The sequence below is a fragment of the Xyrauchen texanus genome, chromosome 29, assembly GCF_025860055.1.
Source record: "Xyrauchen texanus isolate HMW12.3.18 chromosome 29, RBS_HiC_50CHRs, whole genome shotgun sequence".
Lineage (NCBI taxonomy): Eukaryota > Metazoa > Chordata > Actinopteri > Cypriniformes > Catostomidae > Xyrauchen > Xyrauchen texanus.
Window position 1 is genome coordinate 28,515,758 of NC_068304.1, and position 15,901 is coordinate 28,531,658.

General features: G+C 38.5%; 1 protein-coding gene across 2 annotated transcripts in view; it reads right to left on the reverse strand.

Moving 5' to 3' along the window:
• LOC127622837 (voltage-gated potassium channel subunit beta-1-like) overlaps positions 1-15,901 on the reverse strand; it is a 116,451-nt gene that overhangs the window by 77,928 nt on the left and 22,622 nt on the right. Inside the window, exon 1 of one of the 2 annotated variants that reach the window (XM_052096943.1) lies at positions 10,870-10,995. The exons of the other annotated variant lie outside the window; for it this stretch is intronic. The gene's annotated coding sequence lies outside the window, so the exon portion shown is untranslated. Of the gene's footprint in view, positions 1-10,869; positions 10,996-15,901 lie in introns of those variants that run through there. 2 annotated transcript variants of the gene reach the window in all.

Here is a 15,901-nt window from a genome sequence, read left to right on the forward strand (position 1 = left end):
TTAGTTAATGTTAGTTAATAAAAATACAATTATTCAATGTTAGATCATAGTGCATTAAACAATGTTATCTAATACAACTTCTGATTTTAAAATATATTACAAAGATTTGAATTAGCATTAATTAAGATTAATTAATTCTTAATGCTCTTAAAGCTACACTATGTAAGATTTATTTTACATTGTGTACACTATGTAAGCCTATAATAATGATTTATATTTTAGAGCTGTTGGGATGGATTTTAGCAGGAAATTGCATACTTCCGTCAGTCATCCGTGTGTGTTTACATGAAGTCAAGTACACATTTTTTTGATATCCTTCATTATTTTCCTTTCATTATTTTATTTTATTTTTTCTATCCTTTTTAGGGTAGGGGAGAGTTTTGTTGTTGTTAGTGACATTTGCTCTGATAAGTTGACCACAGGCAACATCGTTTACACCGGTGGTATTCAAACCATCAGTTTCATCCGCACAGAATAGCAGAACCAAAGCCAGACTGACGTAATTTCCAAAACAGTGTGCCACAGCAGGTAACTTGCAGTTCTATACTTCAACCGTGAGAGGGACAAAAGTTAAATAGTGTAGCTTTAACTAACGTTGTTAACAAATGGAAACTTATTGTAAAGTGTTACTGTATTATTTATTCAGCTTAATAGAAAAGCAGCTGTAATGTCTACAACGTCTCAAAAACATGAATAACCAGCACACCTGGAAACAAATTATTTGATTAAAAATACTGACCGATTTCTATGGCTTGGTATTATTTAAAGTTTCACAACTTAGTCCTGCTGTCCACATATGTGGATATTCATTTTTAGGAAAAGGTATTTGCTCTAAAAAAAAAAAAATCTTTTGCTAGTTTATTTGGTGCTACTAATTACAAATCAAAATGCTGAATATTTTTTTTCCCTGATCACACGGCCTTGATAATATCAGCTGAAAATTAAAGTCTGAAATGAAAGATTATGAAAACACCTTTTTTCTTTGTAGAATAATGTGCACTGATAAATTGTTCACCAAAAATAACACCAGAAATATTCATTGAGATTTCATGTTGTCTTTAATATCCACAAATTTGTGTTATATGTAAATGTGTAAAGGGGTATATTCAGCACACCACAGACCTGGAGATACACACACAATCAAACCACCAAAACACACGTGATGCCATGCAAGGAGCAGATGTGTAGGCAACGAGCTCTGCGCACTTTGCTAGTTTTTAGGTATTTTTGTGTTCGGGTGAGATTTGATAAACTCTGCTATATATTTGTTTTTTGAAGTCAATTTGTCAAAAAATTCAAAATCCTTGGGCTCTGGAGATATTAAAAGACACTTACATGCTCAAGTTGAAACCTCTGACGGGCCTGTGAACGGCGTGATGGGAGAAATCCAGCATCAACTGTCCAACATGTTTGTGATGCTGACGAAAGTTATTGTTGACTTAGAAGATCTCGCAGTAATACGCCTATCGATTACTGCGATGGAAACAAAATTCTCTGAGTTGGTTACAAGAGTGGCAGATGTTGAGAAGCAGATCAATTATCTGGAATCATTGGAGAGTGAATTATCTGATAATCTGATGGCGACCTAAGTTGATTTGGAACACAATCAATTCTTGAAAAACTTGAAGATCTTGAGAATAGGAGCAGCAGGAATAACATCCGAACGGTTGGAATTCCTGAGCAAGATGTGTGCAGAGATATGGTGAAATTCCTATACGAGCTCTTCCTGAGTCTGCTTGACATAACAGGCCATAAACTAGAAATCCAGCTCCGGCTCGGAAATCCGCTGAGGGAGACTGGCCCCGTTCAATCCTGGCCAAATTCCTGATCTTGTGTTATGCGAGGCGAGGAGCAAAGGAAAGCTTACTTTATGAATTCAACAAGAGAGAAACGTGATAGATTCAAGGAATCAAGAAACGTTTACATCAACGGAAGATCGCTTTTGCACTGATGTTACCAGCCAAACTGAGTATAAATACTAAGGATGGCCGCAAAGTATGTTTATGCCCCAAGCAAGCACTATCCTTCATAAAAACATTGGAGTGAGTAAACCATTGGGTGTTTCTCATGTGATTGGATTGACTCGTTGTACATACTCTTGGCTGTCTGAGGAAGCTGGACACCATTTTTGTTTCTTTTTGAGTTTGTTTTGTGGAATAACACTCCTTCAAGGAACTTTTGCATTGACAGAAGACTGCTTCTACACTACAGCCAGTGATAAGGATGACCGCAAAATATCTACATGCCTAGAGCAAACAATGTCTTTTATAGAGCTGATGGACTGAGGAAATCATGGTGTGTTTCTTAAATGGCCTCTGAGTCAACTTGACTCGTTAAATATACACTTGACCGTCTGAGGAACCGGGACGCCTGTTTTGTTTCTTTTTGTGCATGTTCCACCTAGTGGCTTCAATTTGTTTTGTGGAAGAACATACATGATTTATATGGGCATATATGGATAAAAGTTAATTCCATGTTTTCATGTGTTGTCTGTGTTCAATTTAATTTTGGAATCAATAAAAAATTGTTAATGACAAAAAAAAAAAACAACACCAACACACACACACACTGTGTGTTTGTATTAGCTATTGTGCTGTTGAGCCTGATGGCACTATTCTGACCTCACTAAAATGTGCTACAAATCGATTGACCAATGTTTGAGTGTTAAAAAGTGAATTGGAGCCTTTTGATCTGGAATTGGAGTGTAATAAATTACTTCTCAGTGCCAATACGGTATCCTTGGAATTACATAGTTCTTCAGATAAAAAGTGTCCCCTTTGAATGAAGTTGACAGTTACTGTTGAGCTTGTTAACATCTTGACATTCTGAAAGGAAATTAGTTTGATACCAGCTTGGAAATCTCAGCCTTTCCTCACCTCTCGATTCCATATTGCGCTAGTTGAAATCCCACCTGCCAACACCTCCTCAACCACAATCTCCTTCCCTCTTCCCCGCTTAACACCAGGAATAGTGAAATTACAGATCAATACCTGTGCAGTGTCGGTTTCACATGCTTTCCATTAGGCCTCTGAGCTTAAACTGAGAGTCTTGAATCAATATTGATCAATGATGCTGTGAAAATGTTATGACCGGAGGTACCGTTTGCCCAAAGTTGCTCATTAAACCAGGAAGTCCTACAAGATTATGCCATGAAACGTGGTAAATAGATGTGTCTATGGCAACCACAGAGAGTGGAATATGTTTTTAATAAAGTGTTCACACAAAAGGGTAATTTGTTTCTCAGTAGCAGCATTTATTGCTCTGTAATGTTCAGCTCAACTCCAAATTGTCTCTGTCTTCCTCCCTATAGGAACCTAAATGTGACACTGTTTACTGTCAAGTAGGGCTGCACAATTAATCATATTTTAATTTGATCACGATTTCTACCTGTCATGGTTAATTAAGCATAACCATCGACGATATTAGTGAACAAGCATAAAGAAGTTTTCAGCCAGGTAAAGTTGCAAAATATTGTTTATTTTCATTATAGGCCATCTATGGATGACAGACCAAATCACAAGCTCTTACATAGACCATTTTCACCTCATCTGATCAATAACGCTCTCTTTTGAAGTTCACCTCTGACCAATCACTGTTTCATTTTGAGCATCTGCTGAAATATAGAACTGCAGATGTTTTACTTATGTTTATTTTTTGTGTGTTGCACTGATCTGTAATATTACACATACTTGGATGATCCGGTGTTATAGCATTCTCAAAGCGGTTCTGTAGTCGACGCAAATGAAATCAATTCAATCTCGTGTTTTTATAATATATGTAATATACAGAACAGCTGTGCTCTGAGTTTGGTTCGGTTCAAGCGCGTCGCTAACGTGCACTGAATGCACTATACTTAAAGCGCTCCAGATTTACTTCAGTTGCACGTTTGCGTAATTCCAAATATTTTGGGCCGTTACAAGTGTGTAAACAAATCTTAAGTAACCCCATGGCACTGTGGTTTTGCAGAGCGAGGAGGAGATTAGAGCATTTCACCTTATATGGAAGGAGCACAAAGCTGTTGTTACTTTCACCTCTGCAGGAAAACACAAAGAAACAACACAATGTCTTCCTTCAAAATAAAAAGCTTGATAAAATACTTAGGCTTCCTTCAATAGAATAATGTTAATAATAATAATTAATAAAAAATATTTAAAGAATGGATCTTAAATCAGGCAAGTGTAAATGCAAGTGTAACCCCTACAGAGTAAATGTTCCATTTGCCGTAAAAGATGGGCAAAACATATATTTATATTTATACATTTGGCAGATGCTTTTATCCAAAGCGAATAACAGTGCACTTATTACATGGACAATCCCCCCAGAGCAACGTGGAGTTAAGTGCCTTGCTCAAGGACACAATGGTGGTGGCTGTGGGGATCGAACCAGCGACCTTCTGATTAACAGTTATGTACTTTAGCCCACTACGCCACCACCACTCACCACGCCACCAAAACATTACTTATTGTGTGGAATATGTTAATATTCTTAACAAATTCTGCAATTCCTCTTTAAAATCCACCACACCCCCTGTTATTTTTCAGGACATCATATGAATGAGTGCCACCACAGCTCTTCCAATTTCTCAGATCCAGTTTTTGCACAACATTCTCACTGATGAAGTAACATAAGTAAAATTGTTTGACTGGCTAAAAATGGGTGTTTAGAAAATGTATATTTAGAGCAGGCAGTCTATACATACAGTAGCCCCTAAACAGGGTTTTCTGGATCAGTAATGCTTAGTTTAGCTAATATATCTGCAGAAGAGAGACAATGATAAATGTGATTGTTTGGAACACTGATATATCAATACAAATTATGTAGATTTTATTACTTTTTCAAATGGATAAGGACCCATAACATTTATTTTTCAAGGTTTTTACAGTCATGGAGTCAGACCATAACCTCAAACACTCCGGTCTTCTCTCTTATGCATTTAAGGAAAGTGAGGCCTTGCACCAGGACCCATACTATCACATTACAGATATATCGAGTTTTGACACAATAACAAATGCCCAATTATTCCCTGCAAATTGGACTTCACAGGATATTCCACCTTTTGTGATTTCATATCAAAGGAAGTGTAAATGTGCCAAATCACTTTTTTATATTAAGCATTTAAACAGTAATTAACAGTAAAATTATAAGATTTATATTAATTGAAATATATAGTTACATATATTTTTACATGAATGGATTATATTTATGTATGTATGAAAGTATGGTTTTATATTTACAGTATATTTACAATTAGTTACCCAAGCATACTATGTCATCAAAACAACCAATCTAAACTTCTCGATATCCCCTGTTGAGTGTGTAGGGAGCAGTAAATTGTGCAATGACACTTTTAATCAGAAATGTCATACTAGAGTTAATGGCATGAAGATCAAAACAGTTACATTTTTTAACACAGCTGCTTGACCAATAGTATAAGATAGCAGTTAATCCTATCCATATGTTTAATATATCTAACAGTTAGTTCAGGGTGTTTCCTTCACCTTTCTCACTCATTACCATGGCACTTTCCCTGATGTCCAGTGTCCACTGATAAAAAAAAAAAAAAAACCTTAGAGGGACACGATTACATAACACTGGATGCTGTCAGTGTCCCTGACCTCACTTTTATTACCAGACACCCATACCTCACCGCTTACTGAACTAATAGGATTACACTGCATATTTTGAAGCTTGAATAATTATTAACTCCACGTGTAAACCCAAAGGCTGAGACAATATTGACTTTCCTGCATTCCTCAATTAACAGGGATCACTGGGTGTATTGTGAATCCAGTTACTGCATAGTTGATCACAGGCAACAGTAATAATGATTATCAAATTAACAGCAAGACAAATGTTTGCTTATCGTTAAAAAAATGGATAGTTCTGACTGAATTCTGATTGGATGAGCCATGTTCAAAGCCATTGCAAAAAACACACTTAAACGTCCCAATGATTTCCGCGATGCTGGACACGGATGGAATTATGGAATCCAGTCATGAAAATAGAATTAATTATAAAATGCCACAGAATTTGATATATTTAGGATAAATAAATGTATGAATGCACAATTAATCAAAGCAAAATTGTGACATGCCCAAGTATAAAGATTAAACCTCAAAAGGCTGAGATGTAAATAAATAAATATGCAGTCTTGCTATGGTGCGTGCTGCAAAATTAATGTGTGAAGCTGGCCGTTTATTCACTGATAACTCTTCATAGTCATCACACACGCACTGTGTGTGTTATAGATGACAAATAGCAGAGCACTTGTTTACTGTTAAGTGTGCAGCAGCTGCAGACTGTATATTTAAATGATTGAATCACAGCCTTTAGAGTTTTGATAATCACAGAGACAGATTAAGGTGGCCAGGGGCCACTAGGCTGCTCTTTGTGTGAGCCCCCTTAGTCATTATGCTTTACTGGAAAAATGTATTTAGTGCCATACATGGTCCACACCCAAATAGTAAGGTGAACTGGCATACACACACACATTGAGACTATGACCAATACTACAGTGTTTCCTTTACATTCCTTAAAGTGGTGGACCACCACAGTAAGAAAATTACTACCACATCACATACAAACAAGCACAAGTCCCAATGCTTAGAAGCAGCCTTTTAATTATGATCAAGAAACACTGGCACTACAACCAAAACTAACATCAGCAGAGATGTAAGTGGAAAGAATACCAGATATTACCCTCAGCCACAAAACAATTACAAAGGAAATATGTAACTATAAACAGCAAAGCAACAGAATTCCCTGCATTCACAGTTCAACTGCAAGAGCCATACCACAAACAAATAATTAAAAGTTTTTCAATAAAATAAAATGTTTATATTGCCCATAGACTACTCAAAAAACAAGCAAATATGAATAGGTAACATGTTGCAATATGGAACTGATTACACGTGTTTGTGCAGGTCTCCATAAAATTACTTCATTTTACAATTTCAAATGTAACTTCTCTTTTGGGCTGGGCGATATGTAAAAAAATATTTTAAAGATAATCGCATTTAAAATATCAATATCTGATTATAGCCTATGGTCAATCATCAAGGTTGGTGAATATTATTGTTTTATTGATTTTGCTTTAAAAATTTTACTAATTTATTGAAACATGAAAAACGTAAACAAAAGACATTTCTAAATTCAAATTGCACTTTAAAAGAAACTAAAATCAATACAAATAACAAAGTGCTAAAAAAATCTTATATATAACCACTTCCACAAATCCAAACATTTACCGTCTCCAGGGGCTCCATTTGCCATCACGCAAGTAAGCAAAAGTTGAACATTACTAGCATACAACTTAAGAACTTAAGACAATTATAAATGTAAAGTTAATTATAATAGAAATTCTTGTGCTACCAAAAAATGCTGCCAAATGTGTGTTCTTATCGAATGTGTTTGTATTCCGTTTTGGTCATATTTATGCTGCCTAAAGAAAAAAAATAGAACTCAATTTTAGCTTCAAGGTGAACGTGTCTTGTATTACCTTATGATTTAATCGCTTTCGTCTTTGTTTATTTAATACAAGGATACCTGTATATATTACTGAACCTACGGAGTTGCGTTCACAATGTGTAAGAGCGAACTAAACTTGCAGTACCTCATAAGATGATCAGAGATCATCTGAAGCATTCTCATAGACTACATTATTCTTGCAAACAGTTTTCATTTGAATGAAACAGAGAAACATTTGTGTAAACTCTTTACATGTGCTTGTTTCATGTGACAGGGTCCCGTTGCATGCCTTCTAAACAAACAGAGAATCAGACACAAGCATTTTCTTTTGTCTGTTCTTAAAAATATAATAAAGTGTGTTTCTTCAAACACGTCATCATTTATGGTCATTTTGCGAATGCTAGATCACACCCTGGTTGCACATAAAAAATAACGAACGTTCATAAAATCGCTTGTATTAAATTCTCTTAACATATAAGATCAATAGCTATTGGGAAACTATGCCCAGAACTCTATGCATGTGCATGTCTAAGAGAAGCTTTCATTGCACTAGTGAACTGCGCACATATATCAAATCAGTCGCATATCTGCGGCTTTTCTTTCGTCTGTTTTTCAAATTATATTCACGTTTCATCAAACGTACATCTTTAATTTCCTGTTCCACAGTGGCTGGTACATCTGCAAAATACTCTGCATGAAAAATCAGCATTTGGCAGGTGTTCATTTCAAACCTTGTTCACCAGGCGTAGGCTGTAAAATTTGGGAGAAAGGAAATCATAACAGTCATTGACTTCAAGCTTTGCAATCGTACCCACACTTTCTATTGGAAAATTATTTTTAGAAAGTTTTAAACGTTCATGTGTTGACCCGGCGAGCCACTTGTGGCATGGTTCCCGACCCCTGTTGTAGGGGGATGGATGGCATCTTGTTCAAAAATCTTTGTAGGAGTGAACCTTCTATCCAGATCGGCAAGGAGACGGTCTATGACGGCAATAAAAACAGTTATTTTGAATTTGTCTCGGCCTGACCGCTCATAGTCAGGTTCAGTGGATTCATCCGCTTGTTTTGTCCTTTCCCTGTGTCTCTGCGTGTCCACTTTGTAGGCTTGTTGGGACAAAGGTGGAGACATGTTTTTTGCATCACTCTCAAACTTGTCAAAATCTTCTCGTAGACTGGCTACATTATCCCTCAACCAGCTGACCAAATTAAAATTTTCTGTTTTTGTGCTCCACTATCATACTTTCTTTCGGACATTTTGCCATTATGCCATCTAGCAATAACAGTGACATAAATGAAAATGATTGCCATGATTTGACCAGCAGCTGATTGGACAGATGTGACCCAAGTCACATCAATCCAATCACCTGCTTATTTTTATTTTTTTATGTTTCTTATGGGCCAATGAGGGTCTTTTTTGTTTGCGCTGAAGTAAATTAAAAATAACACAAAAAGTCTTGCCAATCCGGGACCCCTAGGCTGCAGCCTATGCAAACCTGTGCATTAATCCACGCTTGGATAAGCACATTAAGCCATTTAGTGAACTGATTAGCCGAAAGTGGAAACCTGTCTTCATACAACCACTCATATAATTTAAAAGTCCTTCATTCGGCTTGTCGTCAAAATAAAAGGTCAATTTAACCAAAAGCGTGAAATTGAAGAAATTGCGAAATAAATATATTACTACTGTTTATTAAAATGTAATATACAATGAAGAATTAACAAATTCTAGTAATAATAATAATATATCAATAGTTATTACATTATATAGATGCATTATCTCACAAGCAAGAGTAAAAATGTTCAATGCTTTCATTAATACTGTGATGCTCTGCTATGCATCCCTTTATTTGACAATAAATAAATAAATAACACCATAATTGTATTTTGAAATAAGCTGTGAGGAGCTGCAAGCACTTCGTTTGATAAAAATAATGCAATGGTATGTTGAAAAGTAATTGTTTTTATTTGATTTAAGATCTATGAATTCATTTGATTAGCCAGTTTTATAATAACATTTTATCAAACTTTATAACACGGAATTCAGAAATAATAAAACTGAAAACACAGAATTTAGGGGGAAAATAAAACTGATTTCATAGGGCCCTACACTTGTGACTACACACTCTATATGAATGTGTTAAGTGCTATGTGCCAAATGCAATGTTGCATGGCAAACATAAATAGCCTACATTTAGGCTAATTAACTACTGTATATCACTTGGTGGAAAAATGTCTCATTCCGATTATTAAATGTAAGAAAATGTCACTCCTTTTTAAACATTGTTGTCTTCTATCCTATTGCTGTTGTTGTAATTTTGTAAAAATAATAAGCCACTCGAGACCATGTGTGACAGTGATCTGACCACAATTTAGGGGCTATCCACTTTGTGTCATTCCCAAGAACATACCTTGACCATGGTAAAATAACTGAAAAAAGTAGCTTTTCTGATCTGTTTGCAGTGCTGTTAACATATTGTCTATTTGTGTGCAGGGTGTTTAAGATTAAATAAAACATTTGACTGAAGGGAAGGTAATGAACAATGTGATTATACATGAATACACTCTATACTGCCCCTAGAGGAATGCATAGAATTTGCTATGTATCACTTAGGATTTTACCATTAAAATGTAACAACAACAGACAAAAATATAAACACCACTGTAGAATGTCTCGTTTTTGTTTTCTTTTTGTGTGTATGTGAGAAAGAGAAGATTTGTGTGATGTAAAATAAGGTGAAATATACAAAAAGGCAGGCAGCATCTCTCCGTGTAGGAGGATGAAGTGATGCTCACACAACAGCACTCTGTGCTCAGATAACCTGTTTATGCCCACTCAAACACAAACACACTGTGCCTTAGGACATGCAAAAACATTAAACTCCATGAAAAACGAAGTGAAGTGGGGAATGGAGTCCAGTACTATGCACTTAAAGGGATAGTTCACCCAAAAAGCATCGGCAAAAATTGTTGTTATGCTACTGCAGATTAGCAATTCACGCAGACTCATAAAGCTTAGAGGGATAGTTCATCCAAAAATACAAATTTTGTTATTATTTACTTCATGTTGTTCCAACTTTCTCTTCCTAGAACATAAAGGAAGATGTTAGCCTCAGTCACTATTCACTTTTATTTCATGAAAAGTGAAAGGTAACAAACATTCATCCTAACATCTTCCTTTTTGATCCACAGAAACATGAAGGTGAGTAAATGATGGATGAATTAAAAATGTTGGGTGAACTATCCCTTTATGACTTTTAAACTATGAAAAAAAATATTATTTTCATATAAAATGTATTTAGGTCTTATGACATTTTACACAATTACTACTAACAATACAAACTGAACTATATCTTATTTATTTTATTTTGTATTCATCTTTATCGTTATAATTTTTTATCTTACCTTAACAAAGAACTGTTGTTTGTGGCATGGCTGTGATGTTGAACTTATCGTAACTTTTCAGTCAAGGCAACACTAAGCAACTCAATCATGACATGCTTTTTACAGCACTGAATGCAGCCATGTTCCCCAGAGCTATGTGACAGATGCCATTCATTACAGAATTTTGTTATGCAGTGATATTTCCAATCACTATGGCAACCTAGTGGAAAAGAGGTAAATGAAAGTGCCTGTTAGTAAGTCTGGGAATACATTTGTGTAAAACCGTAAGGGAGCAGAAGGGTATGAACCAAGCTGTGATCCTTCACAGTAATTAAAACCACATTTGCTATCAACTTACCCTAACTTATCACTAAAACAATTTATATATTATTTTAGATTTTTTTAGATTTAGATAATCTAGTTAAATCTTCTAAAAGCAATCTAGGGCAAGAATCAGTAAAGCACAAGCTTGAAAAACCTACTAATGTAAATGCCAGAGGCTACCTTGAATAAATCTGGCAATAGCACAAAAACAACACAAGTCAAATAAATGCAAAATAGCTCTGAGACAGCTGATTGGTTGTCTAGAGTGGGCCATTACTTTCAAATAATTTTTTTCTTGGATGCGGTATACAGTTGACTGAAATTAGGTTGGTTGCACCCTCTATAAATGCATGCTGTATTTGTTTCATCTAGATGGCAATATAGTCAGATTGCTATTAGGGCTACAGAAAATGCATTAGAACAAAAAACAATGTAAAATTAAGACATTGTACTTTTCTGGCTCTTTTCCCGTCTCGGTTTGTCTGTTTGCATTCCATATTTCAGAGCGAGAGTGAGAAAGAGACCCAATAGCAGAAGAACAGTTCAAAAGATTTATTAACAACAAATGTCAACATAAACTATGCTGGCGATGAATAGGAATCCCAGCAGCGGCTGCAGTAGCAGGAGGCGATGAACAAGTCTGTGTACGTGTTGTGGCCGTGCAGCAGGCAAAAGATGAGTGTCTTCGTAGACAGGTGTACATGTTGTGGAAGTCAGGAGCAGATCCGAAGGAAGAGTCTGTTGAAGCATGGTGTGGTGATGGAGGGTGGTCAACTGACCTCTTGAAACGAGCACCAGTCTGTATGAGGGCTTCTCTGGCAGCTTTCCAGGTGTGTCAGCACCTCTGCAAAAAAGTGTGTACAGACCGGACCTGAACATCAGGCTCTTGAGTGGGGAACAGAGGGAGCTGGTAGCCGAGGTTAAACAGGAAAGGTGATAACCCCATAGACGACGGCAAAGAGTTGTTAGCGTACTCGACCCAGACCAAATTATCGCTCCAAGAAGACGGGTTACGGGAGGACATATAGCGCAGGGCCTTTTCCAGTTCCTGATTAGTCCGCTCTGCCTGCCCAATTATCTGGGGGTGGAACACAGAGGACAAACTCACAGTAGCCCCCAGCTGTCGACAGAACACTGCCAAAAATTAAAAAAAAAACTGAGGGCCTCTGTCAGAAACCACATCGACCGGGAGGCCATGAAAGCAGAAGACATGGTTTATGACTGCTACCACTGTTTCCTTCGCTGAGGGTAATTTGGGGAGGGGAATGAAATTATCCGCCTTCTAGAACCGGTCCACTACAGTCAAAACGACTGTGTTGCCATGGGAAGGGGGGAGGCCAAAGGGCGAGGCCAGTTACAAAATCTATGGCGGTTGGAGGAGCCTGGCCAGGGGATTACAGGAGGTCTTATTTGTTGCCGAAATGGGGTAAGCGGCAATGAGCTGGCATACGTCCTGCGCAAGCGATGGCCACCAGAAACGCTGTCTAATGAGCTCATGGGTGCGGGTAGTCTCTGGGTGGGAAGCGACATTGGACGAGTGACCCCACTGTAGGACGTGCATGTGGTGGGGGATGCAGCGTTTTGTAACACAGCACAGACTTTAGCCTCCATCTCCCAGGATACCATGCCCACCACTCTAGAGGCGGGTAGGAGTGCATCCAGAGGGATGGTGGAGGTCTCGATTGAAACACAAGACTGGACAGGAGAGACAGCATAATTAAGACAGTGTGATGAAAAATAAGAGCTCCAAGCAAGAACAGTGTTGGTTGTTCTATCTATGTGTGGGTTATGCGTTACCAACCATGGATGGCCCAACACTACTGGGGTCGATGGAGATCGGATAATATAAAAGGGCAGTTGTTCTGAGTGATTACCAGAGTGACTGGCTTGGTAGACTGGGTGATGCCTGACAGGGGCGTACCACTGAGGGTGTGGGCGGGGATGGATTCGTCCAACTGGAACCTGGGAACCCACCACTTGGAGGCAAAGTCAATTAAGTTTCACTTGGCTCCAGAATCCAGTAGAGCCGAGACTTTGTGGCAGGCAGAGCCATATTGCAGCAGGGCCGGAAGAAGAGTACGAAGTCCAAGGGATTTATTCAGAGGTGTTTTGCTCGCCAGTAACCCCCTTCATACTGACGAGCGATGTCATTTAATGGGCAGGTAGAGAAATGTACCTGCCAGTCACAAGAAAAGGAAAGTCCCTTTACTAGGTGTCGCAGCTTCTCCTTATGTGACATCAGGGTTCTCCCGACTTACATGGGTTCAATGTCGGAGTGAGATTCAGGTCTAGTTGATGTAGTGGATCGAAGGGAATGGTCAGCCGCTCGAGAGGGTGAAGTACGGTGTCGACAGTGATTGCAGCATAGAGTCAGACTTTGATCGACTCAGATAGCCATGTACACCAAGTCATCAAACAAGTGGATCCAAATGATAAATCTCATTCCGGACATCATCAGAAATCCCACACAAGGACAGGTCCCATATAGCGTGGTTGTTCCACTCGCAGGATGCGGCTAGGGTGCATAACTCAATCGCATAGTCAGCGACTCACCGATATCCTTGGGACAGTCTAGATAAGACCCTCCCCGATCTTGAGATGCATGATCAAATATTCAGTGAAGTTCAGAGGAGAAAGCTTCATAAGTGGCGCAACACAGATGCCGGTTGTCCCACATGGTAGTTCCCCAATCACTCACCCTTCCGGACAGGAGTTTGATAACACACATGACCTTCATCATGTCAGAGGCAAACGTAGAGGGCTGTAGAGTGAAGAACAGTGAACATTGAGACAGAAAGGCGCTTACGGAACCCGTATTACCAGAGAAAGTAGCTGGAGGGAGAATGCAAGCCTCTGTGCACCAAGGGGCACAGTGAACCATCGAGGCCGTTGGGGGTGTTTCAGGAGAGGGACCAGGATCGGGAGAAGGGTGGAGTTGTTGGACCACAGCGGTGAGTTCAGCAAGCTGTGATGTCATCATCTCCAATGTCCAATTAGAAGCAGAGATTTGGTCTTGACATCATTGCAGAGCTCCTTCCAGTGAGAGGGCGGAGCAAAGAGTTAATTCCTCCACTGGGTCCATGTTTGGCTAGATTATTCTGGCAGAGTGAGAGTGAGACAGAGACCCAATAGCAGAAGAACAGCTCAAAGGATTTATTAACAACAAATGTCAGCATAAACTGTGTTGGCGATGAACAGGAATCCCAGCAGTGGTTGCAGTAGCAGGAGATAAGGAACAAGTCTGTGTGCGCACTGTAGCTGCACAGTGGGCAAAGAAGGTTCGCAGACAGGTGTATGCATTGTGGAATTCAGGAGCAGATCCGAAGGAAGAGTCAGTTGAAGAATGGTGTGGTGCAGAGAGCAATGCTTGGACGAAGGAGAGCAGTCGATATTCCTGACACGCAGGCAGAGATGAAGAATCCTCCAATGGCGATTTGTGGGCGACGAGAAAAGGTGCATAGCAAACTGAAAGGTAACTACACTTCTCAACATGCAGGCAGAGACAGGGAACAAACAGATACACGAGACAGCACCAACTAGACAAAGAGAACAAGGTTAGCCGCTTGACAGCACAAGCAATAATCTGGAGAAGACAGTGAGGGCACACAAGGATTAAGTAGGGAGTGCAATCAGAGTGGAACAGGTGTAGCTAGCACATTATTCAGCGGCATGATCAGAGCTTCCCCGGGAATGGTCAATATTGCCATAGAAACAATGATCATGCCTGCCAGCTCCGCCTGCGAGACATGAGAGTGAGAGAAAAACAAAACAACAGAATAAACCAGTTAACTCAATGGAGCTGTGACACCATATTTATGCATTAAAAGGCCTGGCCAGGTGGATGCATTTTTTAGATGAAAACCATGATTGTGGTGTGAAGTAATTTGTTTGCTACCTAAAAAGGCAGAATAAAGTACAATCACATCCCGTGGTAGTGATGTGTATGACATTATTAAATAAAGAGAGAAAGAATTTTAAAAATTCAAATGAGATTCTGCACTAACTGAATGCATTCTGGATTGTATTTCTCCAAAGACTAAATTAATAAGAGGATATAGCTAACAGGCTGATGCTTGGAGAGCATGACCTCTTCACATTGAGTACATCCCTCATCATGTTTGCATTCTGAGAGCCCGTCATCCACATCCCACATCCACAGTACACACAGCCTCTCACTTATATTTTTTCTCATACACACAACCAGTCGAACACACTGCACACACACAGTGCTTCAGCAGTAATGAGTAAGAGGGACAGTCTAACAAGAGGTGTGTGATCTCACTGAGCAATCTCATGGGTGTAATTACTGTGGATGGAACACACTATACTGTGGCATACTGTACGTACACTACAGAGGGTTGGGGTGGGGGTTAACAGCAACACCTGGACCAGCAAGATAAGCTAGATCAGAACTGGATCATAGCCGAAAGGGGAGAAATCTGTTTTATTACAGTTTATTTCCATATATTTATCCTCACTACAATGCAAATTTGAATATTTTGATTAGATAAATCTAATATCTATAATTTTTTTTTTATAGAAATGAGGGCATGAAAATACAAAATGGAACTATATAAACATGCAGTCAGCACATAAATTGTCATCTTATGAATAAAGATACAAAAATCTCATCAGGAGAAACAAATCTATAATTTGGTAAATAGTTAGATATAGGGCATTGAAATGGAGCCAGGTCTCTGTTATTTCAAATTAAGAGTCCCAAAATAAG